Source organism: Meles meles, chromosome 17 (assembly GCF_922984935.1).
Source record: "Meles meles chromosome 17, mMelMel3.1 paternal haplotype, whole genome shotgun sequence".
NCBI lineage: Eukaryota > Metazoa > Chordata > Mammalia > Carnivora > Mustelidae > Meles > Meles meles.
In genome coordinates, this window is record NC_060082.1 from 26,515,487 (window position 1) to 26,529,131 (window position 13,645).

At 48.8% G+C, this 13,645-nt stretch overlaps 1 protein-coding gene and 2 non-coding genes across 3 annotated transcripts in view; 2 read left to right on the forward strand and 1 right to left on the reverse strand.

Moving 5' to 3' along the window:
- The first annotated feature begins 1,662 nt into the window (after nucleotides 1–1,662).
- Nucleotides 1,663–1,735, forward strand: TRNAK-UUU. Its single transcript has one exon. It is a non-coding gene; the product is annotated as a tRNA-Lys (tRNA).
- A 278-nt stretch (nucleotides 1,736–2,013) lies between these two features.
- TRNAK-UUU lies at nucleotides 2,014–2,086 on the reverse strand. The gene has a single exon. It is a non-coding gene; the product is annotated as a tRNA-Lys (tRNA).
- Nucleotides 2,087–10,994: 8,908 nt separating this feature from the next.
- Nucleotides 10,995–13,645, forward strand: part of PIK3C2B (phosphatidylinositol-4-phosphate 3-kinase catalytic subunit type 2 beta) — a 66,433-nt gene continuing 63,782 nt past the window's right edge. The window contains exon 1 of the mRNA XM_045982094.1: nucleotides 10,995–11,474. The gene's annotated coding sequence lies outside the window, so the exon portion shown is untranslated. The remainder of the gene's footprint in view (nucleotides 11,475–13,645) is intronic.

Consider the following 13,645-nt stretch of genomic DNA (forward strand, 5'->3'; position numbering starts at 1 on the left):
ACAGTTAATAATGCTGTAGTGCATGTTTGAAAGTTGCTAAAAGAGTAGATCTTGAAAGTCCTCATCATAAGAAAAAAAACCTCGTTACTGTGTGTGGTGACACGTTCACTAGACTTACTGTGGTGATCATTTTGCAATGATTACAAATACAGAATTGTTATGTTGTGCACCTGAAACTAATTCGATAAAAAAATAATTGTTAAAAATATGTTGGGTTGAGGTGTAGTTAGTGTTAGAATGCTGGAAAGAGCAGAATCTGTAATCTGTTCTTGTTACGTCTTTGCCACAGTATTTATGTGACTTCATGATTGCTCATTTCTTCTCAGACACCATTCCAAACAATTTATATAAACTATCTTAGGAATTCTCACAGTTATTCTATTGTCCGGAGACACAGAGAAGTGGCTTGCTCAAGAATACATGGTGTAAATTTTGTTTGTTGGTTGGTTGGTTTTTGGGGTTTTTTTTTGTGTGTGGTTTTTTTTTTTTTTGTTTTTTTTTTTGGAAGTAAGGTTTCAGACAGGGGCACCTAAATTCAGAACCCAGGCTTTATGTAGAAATATAGTGATCCTTTCAGTTTTTCAATGGACATATATGCATGAATTTTTTAAATTACTTTGAAATACTTCCTAACTTAACAGTATTTTGCAGTTTTCCCAAGTTGTATTCTCCTATAACATGATTAATAGATACATAATATTCCATGCATGAAGGCTGTACCACACTTTGTATAGCCCTTATGTCATTTGCAATATTTTCCAATTAATATGCCATGATGATCTTTCCTGTAATCAAGTATTTTATACATCCCTGATGATTTCTTTAGGAGAGATGCCTACAAGTGAAATTTTTGGGCCAGAACAATCACCCCTAAGGCGTTGGAATTAAGCGGATGGAAAGAACGGAAAGCAACATCAGCTAACAGAAGCTCTTTTATGTCCCACCCTCAGCCCCATGGCGGGTGACTCTCAAGGCCAGCCCTGTAGCAGAAGGCAGCGCTCAGATTGCCGATGGCCGTGGAAGAGGAGAGCCTCCGTGCTAGGATCCATGAAATCCCTCTGCCAGCACATTCAGCTTTCCTGTGTCTCTGGCTTGCAGGGCTTCGGCCCCCAGGGTCGCGGCTGGGGTCTTCCTTCCGGGTTTGCGTCACTTAAAAATTACTTGGACGCCTTCAGGGGATTTCAGGACAACCACACTATCCCTCTGCAGGGTCCTTTCTCCCACTCCAAACGATGCAGTTCAACCCAGCGGCTTCTGAGCAGTATATTTATGTTCTCTCCTAGACTCTCTTATTTACTTTTCTGTTGTCAGGTCGGTTTTAGAACTGATATCCACCCTATTATCAATAGTAAAATGGATCTGATGCCACTACAACCCTTTGAAAGTGGTACACCTCTCGTTCTCTTAATTCTGGAGAGAGGTTACAAATCAAAGAAGCCTACGTCATAATGGTTATTGAGCGCAGAAACACCTCGCAATTCTGAAGTAGCCGCTAATGCTGGTGAAAAGTGCCTGATTGAGGTCTTCTGTTTCTCTTTCTTGTAGGAATCCGGAGCTTTCTTGGGTTTAAAACAGTTTCACAAGACGCAGGTTGAGAAATCAATTACACAAGGTTCTTTATTCTTATGTAAGGCATTGTAGTTGAAGCTTTTCATTGTGAGAGCCCGGATAGCTCAGTCGGTAGAGCATCAGACTTTTAATCTGAGGGTCCAGGGTTCAAGTCCCTGTTCGGGCGCTTACCTTTAACTTCAGTGTTTTTTCTTTCTTCAATTTTTAACAAGCCGAGAAACACAAATTCCATCTCGATGAGAGACCACTGTATAAAAACCTCCGTATTTGCTAAAAAATTAAGTAATTTTGCATAGTCAGTTTTTTCTTCCCTGAGAACACATTTATCTTGCATATTCTAAAAGCAATGATAAAATGAACTCATTTTTAAGTAGAAGTATGTCTTACCTCAAGAATTTCGTGTGCTAATATTCGGTAATGTAAATGAGGGGCAAAAGCCACAAACGCCCGAACAGGGACTTGAACCCTGGACCCTCAGATTAAAAGTCTGATGCTCTACCGACTGAGCTATCCGGGCGCTCTTAGAGGGAGTTGTTCTTCTATTTACTTGATATAATTCTAATAAGTTATTTCTCTGGCGAAATACCTTTAAAATAATTCTTTCAGCACAGGGAGGGAAAAATTCACTTTCCTATCTTTTTCTCAATTTACTTAAGACACGTGTTCTTCGAGTTCTCTCCTATTTCATGTTTGCTCAATTGCCGATATCTACAAAACTGAAAGGAAACACTAAGTAGTAACTTACAAGACAAGGCAACCAACTTTAACTTTTCAGACATAGAGTTGCAACCTTTTTATTACAATTCTTCTGTCTTCCATCTATCACATCGCTGATAGGACCTCTTAATTTTAGTGACTCTACAGAACCAGATTAATGTATCTTTCCCCTTAATGAAAAATACATTTCCATTCACTAGATGATGTCGCTGTTAGATTAGCATTCCCCAGCACAAAGAAGGAAAGATGCATTTGATTCATAAATAGAGGAGCTGATAGAAGAAAATAAAAGTAACAGTGGGAAGGGGGGTCCAAATTTAGATTGAGAGAAAAAGAGCTCAGACTCTTCATTTAGGTTTTGATCCGAGTTTTGACTTCCAGACAAGTTGCAGTTTTCAAGTCAGGCTCACAAGACGAGCCCTCCTAAAATAGTATTAGTGTGTACCAGCGGGAGCAACATGGCGTATTAAGAACAAATATCTCCAGATCAGCCTAGTCTTTCCCAAAATCACTTTCATCAACCCTGACGCATAGGGTGTGGAACACAAGATTATGAAATTTCGAAAACTGATAAGGGAATTCATTCTTTATTTCTGGGAACTTGATATTTCTGAACACAATGAACAACAAAAGAGCTCAGCCTCAGCTGGAGGGATTTCTTTCCTACAATTGTCTGATTCTTTTAGAATGAAGACCAACAAATTATGTGACCCTGAGCAGGCCTGGGTTTCCACATCTATAAAATGAGGGAATTGATTGGTTGACCTGTAAGATACCTTCTAAATCGGAAGTTATACCACGCTATTACTTTTCCCACTGTGAATAAGATTAGAAGGAACAGACTCAAAATGCAACACGAAGGAATGATTTAACTCAACAAACGTCTATTGATCTATTGATATATGGTATCTACTATTTCTACAGCAGTAAACAGGCACAGTGGGAAGGAAAACAGTAATCATGGGAGGAAAGTGGGGAGTGTCAATTGGGTCTGAAGGATGGTGAACAGGCTCGTATGGCTGGAACTGAAGGAGGTAGAAAGAGGAGATGCCGGATTGGAGACATCTGACTCTGACAGGTTTATTTCAGGCCAAGGAGGAAAAATTATACCATATTGGCAATGCAAAGTTTGAAAGTTGAATCAAAGGTCTGGCTTGTTAATATTGCAATGTCCCACCCGAGATAAACTAAATCGACTTTTCCCCACGGTGCATTATACACACCGGAAGGAGTGCAATCTTGTACCTAATTTAGCGCTAACCCGGGAGTGTTTCTTCAAGCTTCTCATTTTCCATAGACTGTCTAACTTAATTCTCCCACTAGAGGGCAGTCTAAACTCACAGATTCTATATTGGGGACCCCGCCCCACATTTCTTAAGCATCATTCCCCCATTAATCTATCCCTTTTAAATTGTTTCAATTTAGTATAACATATGGTATAATATTAGCCTCCGATGTTCCCCCAGTAGTTTGTCTAAAGGGATACTTTTTGCCCACCCTCTCCCACCCCGCCCTGCCCTGGCCCCTGGCCCCCATTCACCAAACTCAACTGTCTTTGAAAATCACCATTGACTCTTTGTCAGAGCTGGGAAGAGTTGTGGAGCAGGAAAGGTATTGCCCGTCTCCCACCTCCTTCCCCTCTCAGTGACTCCATCTGTTACCTGGACCCAGTCTTCTTAACAGTCAGCAAAGTTAGCTTAAGCAGTCACACCTTGGAGTGGAAACTGTTTTCACAGGGACTTGAGAGCACCGACACGCATGGTGAGGTCTTGTCTTCCTCATCCTGAGGGTCCCACAGCATGCATGGCAGAGAAAGCACATGGTAGTTGTGAATTGGATCCAATTGTACTGAGAGCCAGATAGCACATCTCTAATAGTGAAATTCAATTTAGGCCTTGCAGGAAAGGTTTAATTTGGGGAGGCTTTCCCAGGGCTTCCCAAACCAATGCCTGTAAGGGCCTATTTAGCCAGAGCTGCCCCACCTTGGTTGAACAGCCATTTTGTTGTTTATGCAGTAAAACTTAAATTGACCCTGCTCCCCTCCAGGGGAACTTATTTAAAAGCAAGTCCGGGAAACCAGTCCCAGGTAACAGCCCAAATACAAGGGTGGGTCAGGTCCGGTGGAGACATTCAATCAGTGAGGGCGCCTACTGTCTCCTAGCTACCAAGGTGATGGGCTAGTTTCCATAGCTACTACGGGGTGAAGGGGTGAATTGTAATTCAATTAGCCACCTGTGTGTGGCCAGGCCCAATCACATGGCCTTAGCTCTATAAAAGTTAGTCTGGAAAGCAGGGAGGGGTCGTCCTCTCTGTAAGGGGTGGCCCTGACCAGTTTGTTTGATGGTCGGTCTGATTCTTGATGCTTGGCACAAAATAAAGCTTTGCTTGACCTTCACTTTGTATCAGTCTCGCTCCTTTGACCGTGGACCCATTATTGGGGGACCCAACATTGGGGACCCAACAATGCCAAGTGTAGCTGCCTACGCAAGGACCCAGTCTTCCATCATCACTGTGTTGCTGAGACTATTTGGAGTTGAGACTATTACAAGGCACTGGGGAGATGCCTGGTACAGAGAAGCTGTTTGGATATGTCTCCTCTGGTGATTTGCCCCTAATAACTTCAAACTGAGAGCAACCTGGGTTTCTGGTGGGTGCTCCCACCCTTCACCTCTCTGAGAATACGGAGAAGCTAGCAGCCCCACAGTCTTGGACAGCAGCAAGAGCTCAGACACTGGGATAAATATTTCCTGAACCAGGCAGCCCTCAAATGTCCTGGGTCATTGGAAAGGTGTAAGAGAGAAGCAGGACTGTTGTCAAAGCAAGTGGGATTCAGTGAGATTGAAGAAGTCAATCGACCACTAAATATTTCCAGCGCTCACCTACCCCATCTCCAACATCTATTCTCCTTTCAAAAATATTTGGATCTTTTTGCGGAAAGTCTACTGAAGGGTTTTTAAATGAAAATGGTGCAAACATTGCCTTTTGAAGTTTCCTTTTTTTGTAATTAAATTCCTTTTGCAATTAAAGTTGTTTTGCAGATAAACCCTACTTAGCTCAGGAGCACTTGGGTGGCTCAGTCGGTTAAGCCCCGTGTCAGTTTCCTGTAGGGAGTCTGCTGCTCCCCTCAGCTGCTCTCCCTGCTTGTGTTCTCCCTCTGTCAAATAAACAAAATCTTAACAAAAACAAAAACCCTAACCCAGAGCAGAACCCCAAGAGAACACAGCACAGATTTACTCACCTTCTCCTCTCATTCATTTCAACTGCCTGCTCCCTAATAACCGGGTCCTCATTCATTCACTCATCACCAATATTTACTGAACACCAGTTTTGGATCAGGCAATGAATTAGTTTTAGAAATTCAAGGGTAAACCCAACAGAGATTGCCTTGTCCTTAAGGAGCTTATAGTCTAATCATTCTTCTGTCCCCTCCCCAATTCAGGAAAAAGTCAGACAAGTAATTCCGACACTCTGTGATTAGTGTGACAATCCAGGTATCTCTCAGGTGTATTTTGACATTCTCGGGAGGCGCTCTAGGGAAGCTTCCTGGAAAACTAATTGTAGGGTGTATTAGTCTGCTATAGCTGCTATAACAAATAACCACACATTTAATAGATTAAAAGTTTATTATCATACAGTTCTGTAGATCGGAAGCCTAACATGGGTCCCACTGAGCTGAAATCAAAGTGTCAACAGGGTCGTGTCATCCTTTCTGAAGGCTCTGGGGGAGAATCTGTTTCCTTGCCTTTTCCAATTTCTAGAAACTGTCCATGTTCCCTGGCTCAGGACCTCAACCCTCCGACTTAAAAGCCAGCAGTGTTGTATCTTACCATTCTTCCAGCACCACATTGCCCTCTGATTTCAGCTGGGGAACATCCTCCGCTTTTGTGGACCAGTGTGATTAGCTTGGGCTCACGTGGGTAATCCAGGCTAATCTCCCAATCTCACAGTCTTTAACTAAATCCCATCTGCACAATCGTTTTGCCATGTAAGATAACATATTTACACATTCCAGGGTTTGGGAAGCAGACGTTTCCTCCTTGTGGGGGGGGGAGCATTATTCTGCCTACCATGTAGAGAGACAGCCACATAAAGGGAAGGGCAACCGAGGTGAGGTTGGAGGGGGGGGGTGGGTAGGAGGCCCTTTTCAACCAGTAGGAAGAGCTTATAGAATGACTCCTAGGCAGGAATCACATGCATTCCAGAAACAACATGGAGTTTGCATTGGAATGAGGAGGGAATTATTAATTCAACCCACATTTCTTAAAGCCCCGTACATGGTAGGTGCTGTTTTGAGGATACAAGATAAACAGGACAAAGTCTCTGTCCTTTGAAAAGCAAGGGCCAGATTATGAGAGGCCTTGTTGACTTTCTTAAGGAGTTTGGGCCTCATACAAGAGCTCTATGGAGTCATCCATTCATCCATTTGACAAACTTTATTATACGTGCTATGTGCCAGACATGTTCCAGGCTCTGGGAATACAGAAGTCTAAAACTAAAGGGGGGAAAAAAACAGACCTAAAGAATCCCTGCCCTCTTAGAGCTTCCCTGCTAGTTGATGTTAATTAAGCAAGGGAAGCAGATGTCTGCTTTAGAAAGATCATTCTGGCAGGGGTATTGGGGAAGAGACTGGAGGGGAGCAAGACTAGAGATAGCCAGGCCCCCTTCCTCAAGAAGCCTTTCTAGCTTTGTGTCCCTCCTTGGACCCCTCCTCTTTTATCAGGAACCTTCTTTCCCCTTTATCCTCTGACTGTACCTATTCTGCAACACCCCACCTGCAGCCCTGGTTCAACATCCTACGCCTGGGCTTCCCAGCGCTGCAGAAGAAAATGAGGAAAATGTCAACATCCCCTCCACTACATCTCAGAATATCTGATTCCAGCCACATCCTTGACTCTGCTGACAATTCCATTTCTCTCTCTGAGAAGCTACCATTCTCATCTCATTCCTTTTGGTGTCTATTTTAACCTTATCCACTTAAAGTCCTCAAGCCCAGCCTGACTTCTTCTCTTTCAGGAGATTGCTTACAGACTGTCAGCTAGTAACCAGTTAGCTCCTAACCTCTAGGCTTACCAGTCTATCCAAGTGTCTGCTCCGCTCCTTGCCCTTTCTCGCAGATGTACCAGGCAATCCCATCCCCTTCCCTCTGGTGTGTCCAGATCCCATTTCCTCTGGGACAGTTTTCATTAACCATCTCTCTCTCCTTGGTCTTCCTCCTCAACAATTGCATTGTAATTCCTTCCCATCTGAAAAAGGAAAGCCATAACAAAAATCTTCCCCCTCTCAACCCCTATCCACTGACATAGTTCTTTCCATGAATTGCCAGGCTTCTAGAAAGAAGCTCCAGTGGATTCCTGCCAATCCAAAGGGCACTTCCCAGGCCTGCCCTCCTGGTTGTCCCTGCCACACTCGTGTTCCCGTCACTTTCATGACACTTCCTCCCACCCTCCATCCTGATACTCTTTGGTCTTGGTTTTTCCCTATGAACTTGGTTGTTTCTTCTCAACTTCTTTGGCAGGGCTCTTCCTCTGCAAGCCCACCTGGGAGATCTCATGCACGCCCACAGCTTTACCAACTATCCATAATCTGAGGAGTCCAAAATTGCCCTCACTTGTCCATACCTCTGCTTTGACTTTAGTTTTTAGACATCCTCACCCAAACATTCCACACCTAACCCAAACCCAACATGCCCAAAATGAAATTCATGTTTGCTCCCCCAACACCTGGGTCTTACCATAGTCCCCCACCTGGTACATGGCATGACCTGCCACTAATTCTTAAGGCATCAAGTGGACAATGATTCTAGAATCAATTATTGATTTGACTTTTTTTTTTTAAAGATTTTACTTATTTATTTGATACAGAGAGAGAAATCGCAAGTAGGTAGGGAGGCAGGCAGAGAGAGAGGGAGAAGAAGGCTCCCCGCTGAGCAGAGAGCCCGATGTGATGCGGGACTCTATCCAAGGACCCTGAGCCTGAGATCATGACCTGAGCTAAAGGCAGAGGCTTAACGCACTGAGCCATCCAGGTGCCCCTTGATTTGACTTTCTAATCATTAGTTGTATCTGTCTTTTCCTTTTTATCCTCACTGCCACAGCCCTGGCCCCGTCTTGAGATTCTCTGGTCTTGCACTCTGAATGAAGCCGTGGTCTCCGTGAGCTCTCGGCCCATACTCCTAACGTGGCAGGAAACAAATGGCACACTCCAGTTTGAAGAGACAATTTGCAAAGAGTCAGCAGGGTGAAGGAAAGCCACAGGAATAGTGCACCACACGCGGGGGCCGGCAGGAAAGCAAATTTCCACTCCCAGGTCTGAGAAGCCAATTGAGATAATCTGCATTGAGAAAGCTGGGGGAAGGAGAGGGAACCACCCAGAGGGAGCTGTGAACTTGGGTTGAGGGTGGCGGCCAGCCCACAGGGACTCCAAAGAGAGGGAAATCCTGAGAAGCAAATCCAGACCTATTTAACCTCCTTCCTTCCAATCCTCTGCCAGGGCTCCCAGGGGTTACCCTCTACTAGGAAGCCCACGGCCAACACTGAGTCTGCAGAGACAAAGGGAAGGCACAGAGTGCATCTTCCAAATCCTCCTGTGTAATATACCAGAAGGTTTTTCTGATCATTCCCAGCTCCACTTGTCTACACCCTGGGTTCTCGGTCACCCACAGGACAAAAATCTAAACTTCTTGGCGTGCCCTGGTTTCTAAGGAAATTTTTTCTCCCTACCAAAGTGCATTATAGAGCCTTTGATAAGATGTTCAACCAGTGAGCCAAGCTTATTTCCTGTTAGCTCCCGACTTGAGAAATGTTCACTCTGGCAACAGAACATACTGATGGCCCCTAGGCCACTCTGTTCTCTTGGGCCTCTGAGCTGAGCCTGATGACGGCCACACAGTAAGGGTCACAAATATTTGTACTGTGAACAAATGAATGAGTGAGTGAATGAAGGCGTGTTTTTATCTGCTGTGGCTCTTGAGGATAACATCTCCATTATGATCTGTGTGCGGAGCATTCTGAGTCATCGGAATGGTTCACGGACATTCTCTCACTGGCTCTTCACAAGAGCCCTGAGTGTTAAGTGAAGCTGATTATTATTACTGATGCTCGGAGTGCGACTACCCAAGGCCACATGGCAGAGAGTAGAGAGAAGAAACACAGGCTAGGGTCTCCCCCCCATGGGCTTCTCCTCCTACGATCTCACTCAGCGTAGCCTGCAATTAGGGGTCCCTCACATTTGCTCAGACTTCATCTTATGTAAGAACAAAACAAAATCCCAAGAAATCCTTCTGCCTTGGGAACTCACTTTTTACACTGCTTTCTCCTGGTAGGACTTCTGCTTAGTCAAATTCCCTTCTTCTTTTTTTTTTTTTTTTAAAGATTTTATTTATTTATTTGACAGAGAGAAATCACAACAAGGCAGAGAGGCAGGCAGAGAGAGAGGGAAGCAGGCTCCCCGCTGAGCAGAGAGCCCCATGCGGGACTCGATCCCAGGACCCTGAGATCATGACCTGAGCAGAAGGCAGTGGCTTAACCCACTGAGCCACCCAGGCACCCCTCAAATTCCCTTCTTAATAAATATCCTCTTATTGAGTTTTGGAGTCTCTTCAAATTCTCTAACTTTACAAATCTAGGAATTGCGTTGGCTTTTTGCAGTTTTGTATTTATGAGGAAATTTTAGAGGTCCCATATCTTATTACAAAGGCCTTTCCAACTTTTTTTTTTAAACTCTAGTAAACCCTAAACAGGACTGAAATAGTAGCATTTTAACAAATATTTCCTTGAGACCAGGAAAGGGGTAGGTTGGCAGACGTTTCCATGGGAACCGTGGCTGGGGAGTCCCAGGCTTCTGAGTGAGGCTGGGAGCCTGGAGACCCCATAACTGAAGGGGAAGGCAGGGGAGGGAGGCTGGGAACCAGGTGTTGATCCTTGCAGACCCGCCAGAGAGGAAGGAGAGTCCTGGGAGAGAACAAATTCAAGTTTTGAGGAAATTGTACTTTGAGATCGGAGATCTTAGTTACCATGCAAAGTAAATGCAAATGAGGAGCTGGCCAATTTTTGGTTGATCTTTTTTTTTTTTTTTTTGGGTGGAGTCTTTAGGAAAATTCTTCTAGAGACCACTGCTCAAAAAAAGCACTTCGAGTCAACATTTTAAACATAACCTACTACAACAGCTGGGCTGGAGGACCCTCTAGCACCCCTCCCCCTCAGGACTGCTATCTTCTGAGGTCGCACCAGGCACTCCGGCGGACAGAAACACCACCACGGCTGAGTGCTCAGCGCGGAGACAGCTTCCCCCCTACCCTCACCTCCGCCCTCAAGGTAGGGGCTTTTGCAGGCGTCGCCATCCTAATAACGCAGAGGGGGAAAGTCCTCGAACCGCCCGCGGTTCCTTTTTAGCAGAGCGAGCTGGCATTCATCTGACACTGAGCAAAGGGGTCCCCGCGGGGAAAAGTAACGACCCAGCTGCAGAGACCTCACCCGAGTGGGACGCGGCAGCGCCGGCTGCGGGTTCCCGAGCACAATCGGACGCGCGCCCCCGCGCCCCCGCGCCCCCGCGCCCCCGCGCCCCCGCGCCCCCGCGCCCCCGCGCCCCCGCGCCCCCGCGCCCCCGCGGGGAGGGAGGGAGGGAGGGAGGCAGCGAGGGAGGCAGCGAGCTGCGGCGGAGGAAGGGAGGGAGGCGGGAGGCGGGAGGCGGGCAGGAGAGGTGGAGGGCGGTCTGGGTTCCGGGGCCCGCCCCGCCCTCGCGCTCGCCGCCGACTAGGCGCTGCGGGCTGGAGCGGGCGGCCGGGCGGCTGCCTGTCCAGGCCGGGGCTGGCCGCGCGTCGCGTCGCCGTGCAGTGCGCCGGGTCTCCGGGAGATGGCTTCTCCGCTCCCGCCCGCTGCTCCCGCTATTGTCTCACCCGGGGTGGCCTGACTCCGCGGGCTCGCGCACGCTCGTGGCCGGGAGGGCTTCCCCTGCGCCCCCTCTCCGGAGCGGGTCCCGCGCCCTTTCCTGCCTTCCCCGCCACCCCGGGGTGGGGGCCCCAGGGCCGGCGCGCGCGGCGCACAGCGCCGAGAGGGGAGCGGCCCGGGAGCGGGCGGTGCGCGGCCGGCTCGCCCGGGTGCCGGGGACGCCCGGAGCTGCGGAGCGGGCAGCCACTGACGCCAAGCACACGCCACGTCGGGTCCTCGCGGGGAAGCCCGCAGCGAGCGCAGGTAGGACGCGCGGCGAGCCGGGAGCGCCGGCCCCCGGCTCTGCAGCGGCCCGCCGAGCGGAGGTCAGGGGGCTCTGGCTCCAACATGGCATCAGCCAAGGGGCAACAATGGAAGGAGCCGCGGGCTCCCGGGGGCCGGCCGAGCGGCGGACGCGGTGGCCGCGAGAGCTCCGGCCCCTTGGCGCCCTGCAGGTGGCCGACCCCGCCGCCACCCGGTCCCTGCAGTTTCGGGGCGTCTCGGGAGCCCAGGCACCGCCTTCCCACTCCTTTCCCTCTCAGCACACTTCCTGGCTCCCAGCTGCAAGGCGATCTGAGCCAGCCAGTGGTGGTGGTGGGGGGGGGATTGGTTTGTTTAAGATAAGAAATAAAAAGCAAAACCTGCCCCGGAGTGGGGGTGGCGGGGGTGGCGCTTTCCCTTGCAGTGGGTGAAAAGTCAGCATCTAGCTTGGGGAATATATACATTTTTTAGCCAGACGGAGGGTGTACTTGGCTTCTGCCTTATAAGGGTACTGCAGCACCGGGAGAAGCTGGAGGGGGAAGAGAGGGACCCTCAGGCCCGAGTTTCCGGGCCCTCCGGGGAGGCGCTGCTCTCCTGGCTGGTACTTGTCTCTCGTTTTCGGCTCCCGACAGCGGCGGCTTTGATGTTGGGGAGCAGTTGCAGCAGCAGGAAGCCCAGGGGACGCTGCCAAGCTGGGGTGGGGTGAGGTGGGGAGCCAAGGGGCTTGGCAAGCTCCTGGGTTGTGGGAAGAGATTACCAAATGTATGAGGTTAGTGTACACACCCTGGTTGGCTGAGGGGCGTGTGTGTGTGTGTGTGCGTGTGTGTGTGTGTGAGAGAGAGAGAGAGAGAGAGAGAGAGAGAGAATCTTCCATTGCTCCGGCTCCTTCAGGCCAACCTTCTCTCCCCCTCCGTCCCCACCCCCTTTTGAGGTCTTTGTGGCTTCCCTGTCCCAGTCCCACCAGCCACGCCTGGGACGCCTGGGACGGAATCTCAATTGTCTCCTGGTGCCCTGATGGCTCCCCCCCCCCCCCCACAATTCTGTTGGGGAATTTTGTACCCTGGGCTGGCTGGTCCCAGCATGGCACCAGATTCCTGAGCGCACAGCTACCCGGGCTTCCAGAAGTGGGCCAACACTGCCCCTCCTTCTCTCTCTCAACTACCTGGCTGTCTGGGATGTGGCCAAGCAGATGTAAGCAATTTGCACTGAATTCCAACCTTGTATCAGTTGCTGAATGAAAACTTACTCCACCACCGCGCTAGGCCTTGGAAAGATATTGGGAAAGAAGCGTTCCAGGGGGTGGCAAACCCGATCCCCAAGTATTCCTCCTTCCCCAAGTCCAGCTGTGCATCCTACAGCCCAGAGGTCATGGGGCTTCAGGACTTCATCTCCTCCAGAGCCTGGCAGTCCCATCTGGGGTTGTGTCCATGGAAAAATTAAGCAGAGGCCCATTTCCTAGCACTGCCTGGCATCTAGCGCCTGAGGAGATTGGTGGCTGTGAGCCGGAGCCCTGGGCTGAAGCTGTGGCTGCTTCTCCTTTGGCCTTTGGGTGAGCTCAAGGTTTGATTTCCATGACTCTGAGTTTACTGCTGAGTGTGCATGGGTGTGTGTGTTTCTGAATTGGATCAAGCTCGCGGCCCTGGCTGGGGAGGGAGCTTGTGCATTTTCCTCTGGCTGGAAGCATCAGGGAGGGAGTGGATCTGGGGCCTCAGGATTTTCTCTGAGTGGCTCCTTTGGGATTGCCCAGTGACCTGGAATGCTTTTGGTCTTTGCCATGACACAGTGGCCCTCTAGCAGACACCCCACAGCCCTGTGGGCCTTTGGTCCCCTCTCTGGTTTCCTCACCGCACTTGGCCTAGGCGCTTCGCAGGTGCCTCATGGGATTGGTCCTTCAGCCAGGACAGCCCTGCCACAGCCAGCACCAAGGAAAATGAGAGAACTGTGTTCCCTTTGAGGGGTTTGTGGCTGGCCATAAATTTCAGGCTCCTCCTGCTCCTAGGATGTGAACTTGGACTTGATAATGCAGAGTAATAGAGAATATAGTGGGTGGAATTGGGGTCAGGAGGCTTGGGTTAGAGTCCCGGTGTGAGTGTGAGCATGGACAACTTAGGAATCCAAGACTTAGTTTGTACGATCTGTAAAATGGGGGAACATACCCTTGGCTCACGAGATTG